Source organism: Pithys albifrons, chromosome 20, assembly GCF_047495875.1.
Source record: "Pithys albifrons albifrons isolate INPA30051 chromosome 20, PitAlb_v1, whole genome shotgun sequence".
Classification (NCBI taxonomy): domain Eukaryota; kingdom Metazoa; phylum Chordata; class Aves; order Passeriformes; family Thamnophilidae; genus Pithys; species Pithys albifrons.
Window position 1 is genome coordinate 8,190,400 of NC_092477.1, and position 12,884 is coordinate 8,203,283.

Here is a 12,884-nt window from a genome sequence, read left to right on the forward strand (position 1 = left end):
TAAGCCATGTGGGGGTTCTGGGCTCACAGGCATGGCCAAGCAGAGACGCAGGGGGCACTTTTATCTGCTTCTGAGATGGGTTTGCCCTGCTGAGGATGAGAGGTTTGATTTTCAGTGCTGCTGAGCCTGGCATGGGCTGGGCTGTGGGTTCAAGGGCTCTTCCAGCTGCCCTCAGCCTCGTCGCCAGCCCGGCCGGTGGGGCCAGCACTGCAACCTCCTGCATTTATTTCTCAAGTCTGATTTCTTCCCGTGTTTGAAGCACGAAATGTGCTGCATTGTAGCATCTGTTTTTGTGGTATTTCCAGCCCAGCTGGAAGCAGGAGGCACTAGAAATTCAGAGATGGAAAAAAAATAACCGATCTGCTGAGATTTGGTCTTTGTGCCAAACTCGCCAAACCCAGGATGCCGGGAGAGCCCTGCTGTGGGCGCAACATCCCAGGGCCTCAACTCTTCATCCCATTCTGGTTGTCTGCTCTTTGCTCATCCCAAACCATCCTCTCATTCCCAAATCACTTTCAGGACGCTGCACAAAGCCTGACCCTGCTGTCGGTGCTGGGGACGGGGAGATAATACAGTCACTGAATTTATTTCACCTTTTCCTCTGGTTGCGAATTGTCCGGGAGCAGATGGCGATTTTCTCAAGTGTATCCGTTATTCGAAGTCACTCACTGAGACAGCGATGGCTCAAACAAATCCCAGGCCCCCTGCAAAGCCATCATTTGGTCTTTCCATCTGCCCAGCCGCCGCTGTCGGCGTGGGCTCGGCTTCCGCCAGCGCCGGAGGGAAGCAGGAGGCAGGAGAGCGGGTGGATGTGGTCAGCCCCGTGTCTGCACCTTTCTCCACCTCTGCAGAGTGCAGAGCTCTGGAGGCCGGCAGCAATGGTTGGGATCCACATCCCACCTTTACTGGGGTTTGGGAGGTTTGGAGCTGTGCTGGTTTGCTCTCACAGACCCTTCCTGTGCACAGTCAGGGTGCGGCTGATTCACTGGTAGAGCGCCCAGTTGCAAACTGGGAAGCAGCTTCTCTGGAGAAGATGCCAGAGGCAGTTTCTGCTGCACCTCTCTGCTTGGCCCCAGAGGAAATGGGTGTTTTTAGGGTGATGGAACACCACAGCAGCCCCAGGAGACTTCATGTGTGAGGTGTCCCTCACAGGCTGGTGTCACAGCATGAGCTGGAGGTGCCAGGGATTTCCTGTGCAGGGATGTGCCCAGCTTTGGGTGAGGGACTTGGACAAAGCAGTTTGAGGACAACTGTATGTGTCTAGAGCCCTCCCAGTGTTGGCACCTTGCTGGAGGAGCCACAATGGGCAGGCTTTGCCTGGTGGCTTCTACCAACCTCCTCCAGTACCTCCAAGGGGACTTGTGTGCCTGCCCATGGCTCTGCTCCAGGTGCTGGTAGATTGGGAAGGGGTAAGTTTTGATCCAGCCCCAGGGTAACAGCCCCCACCCCTCAAAATAACCCCAACAGTGTAATTGTGAAAATGGAGAGAACTGGAGAGAAACAGATGAATTCCCAAGCTCACTTTCAGCCCAGCAATCAGTCCCTGGAGCTGGGGCTCCAACTTCCCCACCCAGAGAGGCTCTGAGATGGGGAAATGATCCCGCAGCGATCTGCTCCCTCCTCCTGGCTGAATTTGCCTTTTTTTTCTTTCCCCATCTTCTCTCTTGTTCCTCCCCAGCAGAGATGCGGAGGTGGCCGGAGGGGACCCGGTGTCCTCTCGCAGGGATACCAGGGCCAAGCAGAGGGCACTGGGGGGTGCTGCAAAGGGTTTTCAAAGGGTGAAACACTTTGAAATGCAGTTTCCTCTCCCCTCTCCACCTCCCCCCCCAGGCTAAACAAATACCCCCCAGCTGGGAGATGCCTCTTGCATCCCGCAGGCTTTTGTTCCCAGGCTTTTGTTTAGGGCTGGGAAAGGCGCCAGGATCCCCCAGCCTCCCCAGGGACACCCATGTGGACAGGGTCTTGCCTGCCTGAGATGCTGAGAGGGAGGCAGGAGGTGAGAGCTGCCTGTGCTGGTTGCTACAGGGCTTGGGGACATCTCATGAGCTATCTTAGTGGCCTTTGGTGTCCTCCAGCCACTGTCCCCTTTTCCTGCCACCTCAGTGGCACTTTCTGCCCATCCTTGGGAGCTACTCATGGTGCAGGTTGTGGTCCATCCTGTCCCCATCGTGTCCCCTCTTGGCATCTTGCCACCAGCACAGCCTGCAGGCTTCTGTACACGGGCAGTGCCACAAGCTCTTGCACCTCCCGAGGACACCCCCAGACTGACACCCACCACTCATGGGACCCTCCAGGCAGAGTCACCAACTGCAACCCCATGGCAGGACCCCGAGAGAAGCCCAAGCAAAAATTATGCACGTTTTATAGACAACCCATCATCTGGCTTTTCACTTATATCCCAAAAGCCACTTTAGTTACACCCTGGGGAGGGATCACTTTAGGAAACTGCCTTCTGGGGCAAAAAGTTGGTGGAAAAAATTCCTATGAACAGTCAAAAAACCCTGAAGTGGCCAAGGAGACTCGAGTGCCAGCCTCAAACCTGTCCCTGCCAGTGACACCTGTGCTCTGTGCAAAAGAAACACCTCAATGAACTCAAAGCAAGATGAGACTCCAAACAAAGCCTCTGGAAACCAAACCCCAACTTTGCCCTGGGGCAAAGCGTTTTTCTGGTGACCACGTTTTGAGGAAAACAGGATTGTTTGAAATGTTCCCTGTTGTTCCTGCCTCCCACCAGGATTTGCAACAAGAAAATAAATACCCGATTTTTGTTATTGAAACTGTGAAAGTTCCCCAGGGAAGAGCACACACCGTTTGCCCCAGAGGCACAGCCCCTCCATGTCCGGGCCTGGGCAGCCGATGTTGGTCCAGCCTCTCCGACCAGCTGCAGCCAGGGATGTGCAGAGCCTTTCCAGACAACAAAAGCTCTCTGGCTGCCTGATTCCCCCCTGCCTTATCTCCCTTCGTGATAGCCAGGTTATCAGGAAGTGGAAAAGGCCTCAGGATACCCTGACCCCAGTCCCTGGAGGGAGGAGATGGTGGTGGGTGGGGGACAAAGCTTTGAGAAGGGCATAAGCGAGGTGCTGTCAGCACTCAGGGTCCCATCCTGCATGGGGCAGAGCCCTTTTTCTCCCAGTGATGTCTTCATTGCATGCAGTGGGATGAGTGAAACCTCCTTGGGGAGCAGCTTTGGAGCAGGGGTGAGCGCTGAGACCTCTGGTTGCCTCCTCAGCACAGGCACAGCCGTGGGATGCTGAGCCCCGGCGGGGCGGGCAGAGGGGCTGCGGGGCCGGCCCGTGGGAGAGCAGCCCAGCAGCCCAGCTCTGTGCTTGTCACCCAGACAAGAGATCAATAACTAATTTCACTGCAGCAGCAGCGCCGGTTTTTTTCCAATAATTGTGAGCCGGCAGTGGGGAATGAGGCTCTCAGCACTGCTCCACACCAGCCTGCACCCGATCAATCGCCACACCGCTGGGGCAGCAGGAAAACTCATTTTTCTCCTTTTCTTCCCTCTCTTTCCATCTCCCCTGCCTTCTCCCACTCCATTCCCTCCTCCTCCTGCTGTGGCGCTCCCTGAGCTGAGGGCTGTGTCCCCATGCTGGGCTTTTCTGTGGCTGAACCTCCTGTGCAGCCTCAACAGCCCCAAGTGCTTCAGTCACCATCACCCCCAGGCCAGACCTGGCTCCTTGTGCCGAGCACTGGTTCCAGCAGCTCGGGTGAAGGCAGCAAAGGAGCTGTACCTCCTCTCCTTGGTGGGATTAGAGGCTCCCATGGGTGCCTTGGCTACTGGGCTGTACTTTTTGGTGTCCTGTTTGTTCCTTTATGTGACCCAAATGTGACACATTTTTTTATAAATACAGAGGGAAATCTCTGGTTTTCCATTTCTTATGTGGTTGTTCTGTTCCAGGTCATGGATCCTACTGAGTTTCTCCCATAATGTCCTTCATTCCTTCTGCTTCTATAAACACCACAGTGCCTCAGTTTCCCTCTATGTATCTACCATAGATAGTGCTGAGATCATCTCCTCCTGCTTCCTCCCATCCTGTTACAAACCACCCTGAGCTCCATGACGAAGGCAGAAGCTGTTGCTGGTCCCCAGCTTTCAGGGGAGCACTTGGTTTTGGGGTCCCCAGGCAGATCTGCAGAGTCCCATGATCTGTGCACCTGTGAGGCAGCAGGGAGTGAAGCTGCACGTTCAGCATCCTTGGGATTGAGAGATGCTCAGACAAAGGTGGAGTCTGGGGACACCTTTGGATCTCTCCAGCACCTCTAGTGCATTGTGAATGAGGTGCCTGCCAGGAAGGCTCACCTGTGGGTCACTGCATCACCTCCCAAACCACTCTGTGCAGGCAGCAGCAATGAAGCCCTTTGTTCCTTCTCCCTTATTTAAGCCCCCTCTCCCTGGTTCCCTGGGAGCATCCCCATGAATTAAAGACTGTCTTCACTGCAGAGCACCAAGTGCTGCCTGCATAATTGCAAAGTTTTATGACTTGCCTTGAAGGCTCTATTGATTGGGGTCCTCTCTGGCTGATGGAGCTTTTAGTATGGCCTGGGTTGGGCAAGCAGGGCTGGAACCTCAGCGTGTTCAGCTTAGCTAAACCATGGTTTAAAACCTCTGTGGCATAAGCACCATGACAGTGCTGCTCCTGAGAGCCTCCATGTGCACGTCCACACTGGAGCTGTTTGGATTCTCTGTCTCAGCCCAAGAAGTGAGACTCCCCCTCCAGACCATGCCACATCCCATGTAGGGTTTAAGCCAGAGCACCCCCACACCACCCCATGCCACTGGTGGCTCTGGGTACCAACCACAAGTGAGTGCTTTGCCCATCCCATCCCTTTCACAGCACTGGATCTGGTGGCCAAGATCCCCCTTCCCAGTGGCTGTTTGACCCTGGAGAAGGAGCACCAGTATGTGGTGAGTGTGGCCAAGCTGTGACTCTGTCGCCACAGAATTGGTCACTTCCATTGTGTCCCAGTTTTTGTACCCTTGGGGACCCCCCTGCTCTCACTCCCCGTTCCCCCCCATCCCCAGGCATGGCTTTGCTGGAGTTTGGGGGAGCAGGAGAGGGGTGGCATGAGACCCCATGGCTCCTTTAAGAAACCCACAACCGGCTCCAGAAACCAGCTCAAGGTCACAGCGGGAACCTGTGGACTTGGCAGCAGCCAGCGAGGGAGGAGGGATGGAGGGAGGGAGGAAAGCAGCCCGAGATCAAAATGAAATCACAGCCTGGGAGAGGGGATGGCTGGCGGTGCAGCGGAGGGGGGTGGGAAGGTGGGGTGCAGCAGAGCAGGACAGGCAGGGGAGTCCCACCCATGGGTGTCCCCCCGGGATTTCTGCAGCCCCAACCCCAGCACAGACTCTAGAGGCTTCACTGTGCTCCTCAGCACAGAGCCCTGTGCCCTCCTCAGCTCCAGCCAATGTGCCTAAGCCAAGGAAAGTCCCCTCGTGCCTGGAGAGCCGCCCTGGGAACGCTGGAGTCACCTCCCTCCCACGGGACTTCCCAGGCTCCACAGGAGGTTTTCCAGCTCCAAGAGGAGCAGAGCAGGAGGAAGCTGCCGGCTGGGAGGGTCGGATCCTGCAGCTCATGGCATGGCCCACTCCCAAACTTTTACCTTATTTTCCTTTTAAAGAAGCAGGTTCCAGAGTCCTGCGATCACTGCTGAGTCTCTGCCTTCCTTTCAGGCCAGGAGGACCTTCTGCCTTGTCAGAGAGCATAGTGGGGGGAAACCAAGTTCTTTAAAGGCTCAAAACACAGGAAGCTAATGAAAACTAATTAAAAGCCCTCAACATTTAATTTTTTTAATCTTTGGTACAGAAACGAACCTCACAAATCTGGGTGCTCTGTGTTGCTCTCTGGGCAGGTAAAGCTGGGTGAGGCAAAGACACCAGTGATGAAGATAAGCCCTCTTCAAACTCACAACTGAGTTAGCCCTTCCCTCCCCAGTGCTGGGGCCTGATCCTGCCCCAAGACCCTGCAGGGATACACTGGCTTAAAACAGCAGAGAGCTCTGAGGGGACAGGCAGGAGTGAGGCTCAGGCAGACCTGACCCTGTGGCGTGACTGTGGCTGGGCTGGGGTTGAGTTGTGGCTCCAAACCAGCTCATTCTGGGATTGGGTCCGTGATGCCCAATTTTAATTTTCATCAGCAGAATTAGTATGTGGAGTTATTTTCCCGCCCTCCCCCTCCCCTTCCTCTCCTCCCTGCTTTATTCAAAGAATTTGATCATTTCTCTCAGGAGTTTGGCACCATTAACATTCACTCCCAATGTGTGTGAGCTGTGCTGCATCCCCAAGCACCGCTGGTGCTGCCACCTCTGGTACCTGACCAGGCTCAAAGGGGACCTGGGCATAGTTTCCTCCTTCCCACAGCCCAGGCTGGGAGATCCCCTCTGCCCCCCAAATCCACACTAGCACAGCAAAGGAGGGTGGGATCCTGAATTCCAGCTTTGGAGAAGCCTGTGCCTCTCCAGCAAATTAAAGCCAAGGGGCTCAGGGAGGATCACCCAAAGAAGGGCATGGCCAAGTCTTGCAAGATTTGGTGGTTTAAGTCACACAGGTTGGTGACCTTGGGCTTTCCTGGAGTTGTGTAAATTTGCAGGTTTGTTTTTCATTAAGGTTAACTAACAAATTGTTGCTGTTGTTATTCTTGTTATTACTGTTATTATCATTAATGTCATTAAATATTGCAGACCAGGCTGCCTTCCCCAGCACCAGCACCAGGGAGCTGCAGCTGGCACAGCCTCATCCTGCCAGCACCGTGCTGGCCACTCACCTCAGCTCTGTGTGCACTAGAGGTCTGTGTGCTATAGATCCATGTGCAATGTATGGAAACGATATGGGAAGGAGCCGACTCCGAGAATTTCCGTTCTTTGCTCAGCTGAGGTCTGAAGGGGGCCCAAGAACTCGGGAAATTGGGAACAAGAAACATGGAGCCTGGCAGGTTTCATGCTTGGCTGGAGTGTGGTGGGGAACACCATTGCCTGTGCTCAAACCCATTCAGGTTACATCTCTGGAGTTCCCCAAAAGCTTTTTAGATCCCCATTTCAGGCCCTTTTCTCCTCTGCAGGTGCCCCATCAGCGGAACTAACACACACATGCAGCCTCTGGCTTCGCATCCAAAGGGATGCAGATGGGCAACAGCAGTCCTGAGCAGGGAAAAGGGACTTTTGAAGCAACTGCTGCCTGTTGGATGTAGTTGCAGGCAGCAGTGGCAGCACCTGTCTGTGTGCAGGCACTGAGCCCACCTGTGCACACCACGATGAACCATTTCCTTCCTGGACACAAGCCCTCCCAGGATGTCCCGCTTGGGAAATGAAATCAGCTCCAAATGGGAAGTGCAACCAAGCCAGCCCAGCCCAAGAGGAAGAAGAGAAGCAAAAGAAAAACAAGTTCAAAAGCTGGAATGAGAGAAAAAAGGTTACATGCTATGTGTGCTGCTGACCTCATCACCCCTGGCTCATCCCAGGCAGAGCTGAGGGTGATTCTCACACCCTGCACACCTGTAGCACACCAGAAAGGCCGGGTTGTCCCACCACGGGGGTGCAGAAAGGGGTGGTTTTTGCTTTAGCAGATTTCCTGCTTCAACACAGTCCTTTTCTTCCCTCTGTTGTGGCTCTGGAGAAGGGAGCAGCCGGGTGCCACAGCCCAGCCGAGCTGCTGGGCGAGGGCAAAGAGGCGTTAGTTGAGACAGGGAGCTGAGCATTTTATTTTTAGTCTTGGTTTAACAAGTATTAATTAATAAGAGTGCAAATGCTAATGCCGGGATGACACAAACTGCGTTGCCTGAAATGAATGTTTGGGGCTTGTCTGTGCCAGGATTTACAGCCGGGTGGGTTCACGGGGGCTAAATCATTGCTCAAACTGCAAGGATAAGCTGAGCCGGCTTGTTCCCACCGAGCCCGGCATCGGCCGTGCCGCAATGGGATGTGCCGGGGACTCCGGGGCCGTGCCGAGGGCTCGGGGCTGGGCTCGGGGCTGGGCTCAGGGCTGGCTCCGCAGCAGCGCCTTGTGGTTCTACATCGGCTCATCCCTCCCAGACAAAATCTCATCTCCCAGGAAGTTTTGCAAAGTGTGAATCATTTTAGTCTGTGCCCGGTCGGAGGTGTGGGGTCACACCTTGAAGAAGGATTCATCTACCTAGTGAAGACTTGGATCTTTGGAGAAAAAAAATCTTTTTTCCCCTAAACTAATCCTTTTGTCCTGCCCATCCCCTTCCTGCTGCTTCCTGCCCCAAGAGTTCAAACTTGGCTGGAGAGTTGAGAGGAGGCTTGGGAGAATGAGGAGGTGAACAAATACTCCTTGGCAGAAGACATGAAGAGTTTTGGCCCATCAGCACTAACAATCTGTCTGGGTTTGCTGGCATTACAGAAATTATAAACTTCAAGCTCCATCAGTGTTTAGGCTGTGGGGTTTTTAGGATGTGATGGTTTCCTGTGGGCTATAAGCCCCAGTGTTGTGAGATAGGATGAGGGTGGCTTGGGCTCCTGTTAGACCCAGTGGGTCTCCCAGGGGCTTAAACCTTTCCAGTGGGGCTCTTGTATCTTTTCAGAGAGTCAGGAGCTCAGACAGGCCAGATCCATGCCAGGTTTTCTTCCTTCTTTCTCCTCTAAGCTGCAGGCAGGAGGGAGCTGCTACCTGCCTGCCACAGCTGCTGCTGCTGCTCTGGAAGCCCAGCCGCCTCCAGCAAGCCCTGCTCACCTGGGATGATGGGAATGGCAGAGAGCGGGAGGCTGAGGAGTGTGGCCAGGGCGAGTCAGGCACGTGCCATGCGCTGGGAGCCAGGGGAACTGGTCAGTGCACACACTACACCCTCCCACTGTGTTCTCCCAGTGCACACCCTGCATCATCCCAGTGCACACCTCATCCTCCCCAGAGTGTTTGCTGCATCTCCCAGCCTGAGCTGGGGCAGAAGTGGGAGCTGGCAGGACTTCCATGGGGGGACCAGGTCCACATCCTTCCCATGCCATGGAGGAACCCCTTCACCCAAGGGTGCTCAGCTGCCATTTTGGGGAAGCTGGAAAGGGCTGAGTTGGTTTTCTCCAAAGAGCTGGAAGGATACAGTGCTGTGAGTGTGTAGGGAGATGTCACCAACCAGGGTGTGATGGGAGATGTGGTGGTTCAAGGATGGGCTGCTGGGGTGCTGCACTGGGGCTCAGCAGTGCCAGAAAATACCTGCTCTGGGGATCTGGGGGATAGACTGGAGCCACTGGTGCTTGAATGCTGCCACCTGCAATGGTGAGAGCTTGGAAATTAAAGAAAATTATTTAGCCCTCCCTCATCTGAGTGAGCTGGGTCACCCCTGCCTGCACAGCTAAGTCGTGGGGTGAGGATGGTTCAGAGTGGCCCCTCACAGCCCCTTGCCACTCCACAGGGATCCAGTGCCACACAAGAAACCTGCGCCCATGGCCTTGCCAACTCCACCCTCCTTTCCCTGGGCTGGGCTGGGCTCGCTGGGGAGGGCTGTGTGGGCAGGATGCGTGGCCATGGCACGGAGCTGGCTCCCCAAAAGTGCTGCCACACTGCTCCTCAGAGGCTCTGTTCGTATCATCGAATTTTAATTTAGTTAGTTGAGTTCTTTAAACAGTGTGAACTTGCTAAGTGCTTTGCATATTTTATACTCATGAGTAACATTTATCAAACAGAAAGTACAATTAATCAAAGAGGGAGCGTCTGTAACTTGGAGTGGTTTGTATTCTCCCTCCTTCTCCCTGCTGTGTCTTTCCTCTTGTTTCCCTCCTCTTCCTCCTCACTGCTCTGCACTGGCCACACAGCCAGGACAGCTTCACTGTGCTCTGTACATATACACACAAATATATACTCTCTCTCTCTCCCTCTTTCCCCTCACCACAACATCTACATCATACATACATATAAAAATATGTTTTATATATGTATATATATATATTTCTCAGTATATGTGTAGATGTATGTATATGCCTATACCCATGTACATATATATATGCATATACCTATATCTATCTATCTGGTATGAAAATATATGTCTATATATGTATGGTGTATATGGAATGCTGTATATATAATATGTGCGTATATTGGCATTAATGGTTCATTTACACTATATGTGTGTATATTATATACATAGTTATATTCACAATATTATACACACATCACATAGTATTTATTGATATATATATACACACACTATTATCTATGAGCTAGCATACAGTATACAGGTATAGTCTATCACACTTATTACACTATATAACAAATACATTTTTTATATTTCAGGCTGCTGGGGGTATTCAACAGTCTTGGTGATCATGCTCCACCCTCCTCATGAGAGCCATTGGCTGAGGGAATGAAGTGGGAGGGATGGTCCCATCCCCAAGTTGAGGTACCCACATAGCCAGCAGAAGTGCCCAACTGGCTCCAGACTGTTTGGGGACAATGACCCTGGTGACAGGGACATGGGAAGCCCTGGCAAAGGCATGAACCCATGTCCCAGCCCATGTCCCCTGTCCTTGCTGGGAGCTTGGGATGAGAGTTGCTTTTGGGACAAACAACAAAGGGACAATGACCTCTGTCCCCAGGATATCCGTGTTTATTTTAAGGGGTGGATCACCAAAACCATGTCAACTCTTGGCTCCAAAGGCACCAGAGTGACACAGGTGGAGCCTCTGCTAGTACCCAGAAAAGGGCTGGCACCGGTGCTGGAAGATGAGAGGTGATGGAGCATGGCTATCACAAAGGGACCCACATCTCTGCCACCCCTCTGAGAGCCTTGGCAGCTCTCAGCAGAGCGAGGAAAAGCCCTGACCTAATTTATTCCGACTTTCCAAGGCTTGGCTATGGCACAGCAGAGGCAGCTGAAGGAGCTGGGCAAACATGGACACAGGGACAGGTTTGGCCAGGGTCAAACTCCACTGCCCCAGCAGAACAGAGGAGGTGGGAGCATCCCATGTGGTTCCCAGGAAAGTACCTCAGGGCTCTTCCCAGGGCCTTGGAGGTTTCAGTGCTCAATTAATTGCCATTAATGGCAGCAAATGGGGCAGCAGGTGCCCGCCCGGACCTGGGTTAACCACCGAGGGAAGGGCCGTGCCGGCACGGCAGGACCTGCCTTGCAAATCACCTGCAACAACATGTGCCGTCCTGGTCACCTCTTCTCAAAAATGATAGTGCAAAATTAATTAGAATTAATTAATCAGAAAAGGGTAATAAGGGTGATTAAGCACCTGGGGAAAAGAAAAAAAATATTCCTGAAGAGCGATCGCAGCACCGTGATTACCTTGGAAGGTGGCAAGTGAGTGGGAGCAGGAGGAGGGTGTGCAAGTAAACAAATGGAATGGAGAAAGGGGTCTGGGGGGTGTTTTCTGTCTTTTCACACAAGGAATTACTGAGTGACAAGGCTTAAACCCGTCAGAGGAAAAGCATTTCCCGGCAGCAGTGACCATGGGGAGGCAGCTGAGCCGAGGAGGGCATGGGCAGCTCTGTGTTGTGGCTGGAGCTATGGCTGCTGCTGTCACTTTTTTTTTGCAGACTTAGCTTTGCACAAACTGACTCCAAGGCTGGACCCAGCTCCAGCAGAGAGTGGGACTCAACAGGGAGTGCTCAGTGCTGGGATCCTCATCACCAGCTGGGCTCAGGAACATGGCAAGCCAAAGGATGCTCAATTGATTTCATTTTCCTCTTAATTTTCAGCTAGACTCTGTTGCCTTAATAAAATTAATACTACTACTACTAAATAAATAAATAAAATAATAATAATAATATAAAATCAAAGGGAACATTTGCAAAAGAGATTGGCCCCTGGGTTAAGGCCACCATTGCAAGTTTCATTGTAATCTGAGGGGCCAAAGTGGAGCCCCCACCAAGGGGGAGAGGAGCACCATTCTCCTCCTGCCACCATGAAGGGCTTCAGTGGTGGGAAAGGATGAAGGAGCTGGCTAGAATTCCAGGGAAAGGGTTTTCAGGAACCCCAGTGCAGCACGGTGAAAAAAATGATAGAAACGTCTTTTTTGGGGAAGCAGAGGGAACAAGTTCTGCAGGCAGCTGTGGGAAATGGTTGGCATGGATGGGATGCAGGTGCTTGAAAACACAGGTGACTACTGGAGAAATGCAACAGCTGCTGGTGCCTTTAGTGAGGGGAAACTGGTGGGGCTTGGTCGTTCAGGTGCCTGGGCATGGAGATATTCATCCCATGCACCTCCCAAACACCCCTCTTGCCTGTGAGCATTGAGGTGCTGCTGCCCTGTGCTCAGTGTCCCCTCCCTGGTGACAGGGCCTTGTTTCTTTAAAATCTGAAAAGCGAAGTAGGGTGCAAGCCGTTCTTTCTGTGCATAGAAGTCATCTCTCTGTGTCTTCAACCCTGTCCCCAGCCCAGGTCACTGCTGTCCCCAGCACACTCACATCCTTTCAGAGGCACTCAGGGGCTCTGGGGACCCAAAAACTGTCCCAGTTGCTTGCCCAAAGGTGGAGTCTCCTTCTTTTTCAGCATATGCCCCATGGAAGGATGGCAAGGGGCTCTGTCCTTGTGGCCATATCCTGGTTGTGACATAGATTTCTGGGCAGCCATGGAGTGAGTAGCTCTGTTTTGGGGTCATCCCGTCCTTGCTTGGATCATGAGAACATTTTGGGGTGGGTGGGTGCTCAGAACAGATCTCGTTCCTCCTGTGTCTGTGCAGCATTGCCTCTGTTGTCGCTGCCTTCTGACAGCTTTGAGTGATTTCAAGCAGATTTTGTTCCTACAGATTTTGTGCAGCTTGGTGTCTGGAGAAGGTGAGGTGTGGATTCACCCCATTTTAGACACCACAGAATCCACACCAGCCTCCTTTTCCCATGGACACCACTGTAGCCAACTCAGTTTTGTCACTGTCACTGTCTCCACAGCATTCCTCTTGGTGCCAGTGTCAGTACCGGGGGTCTCTCA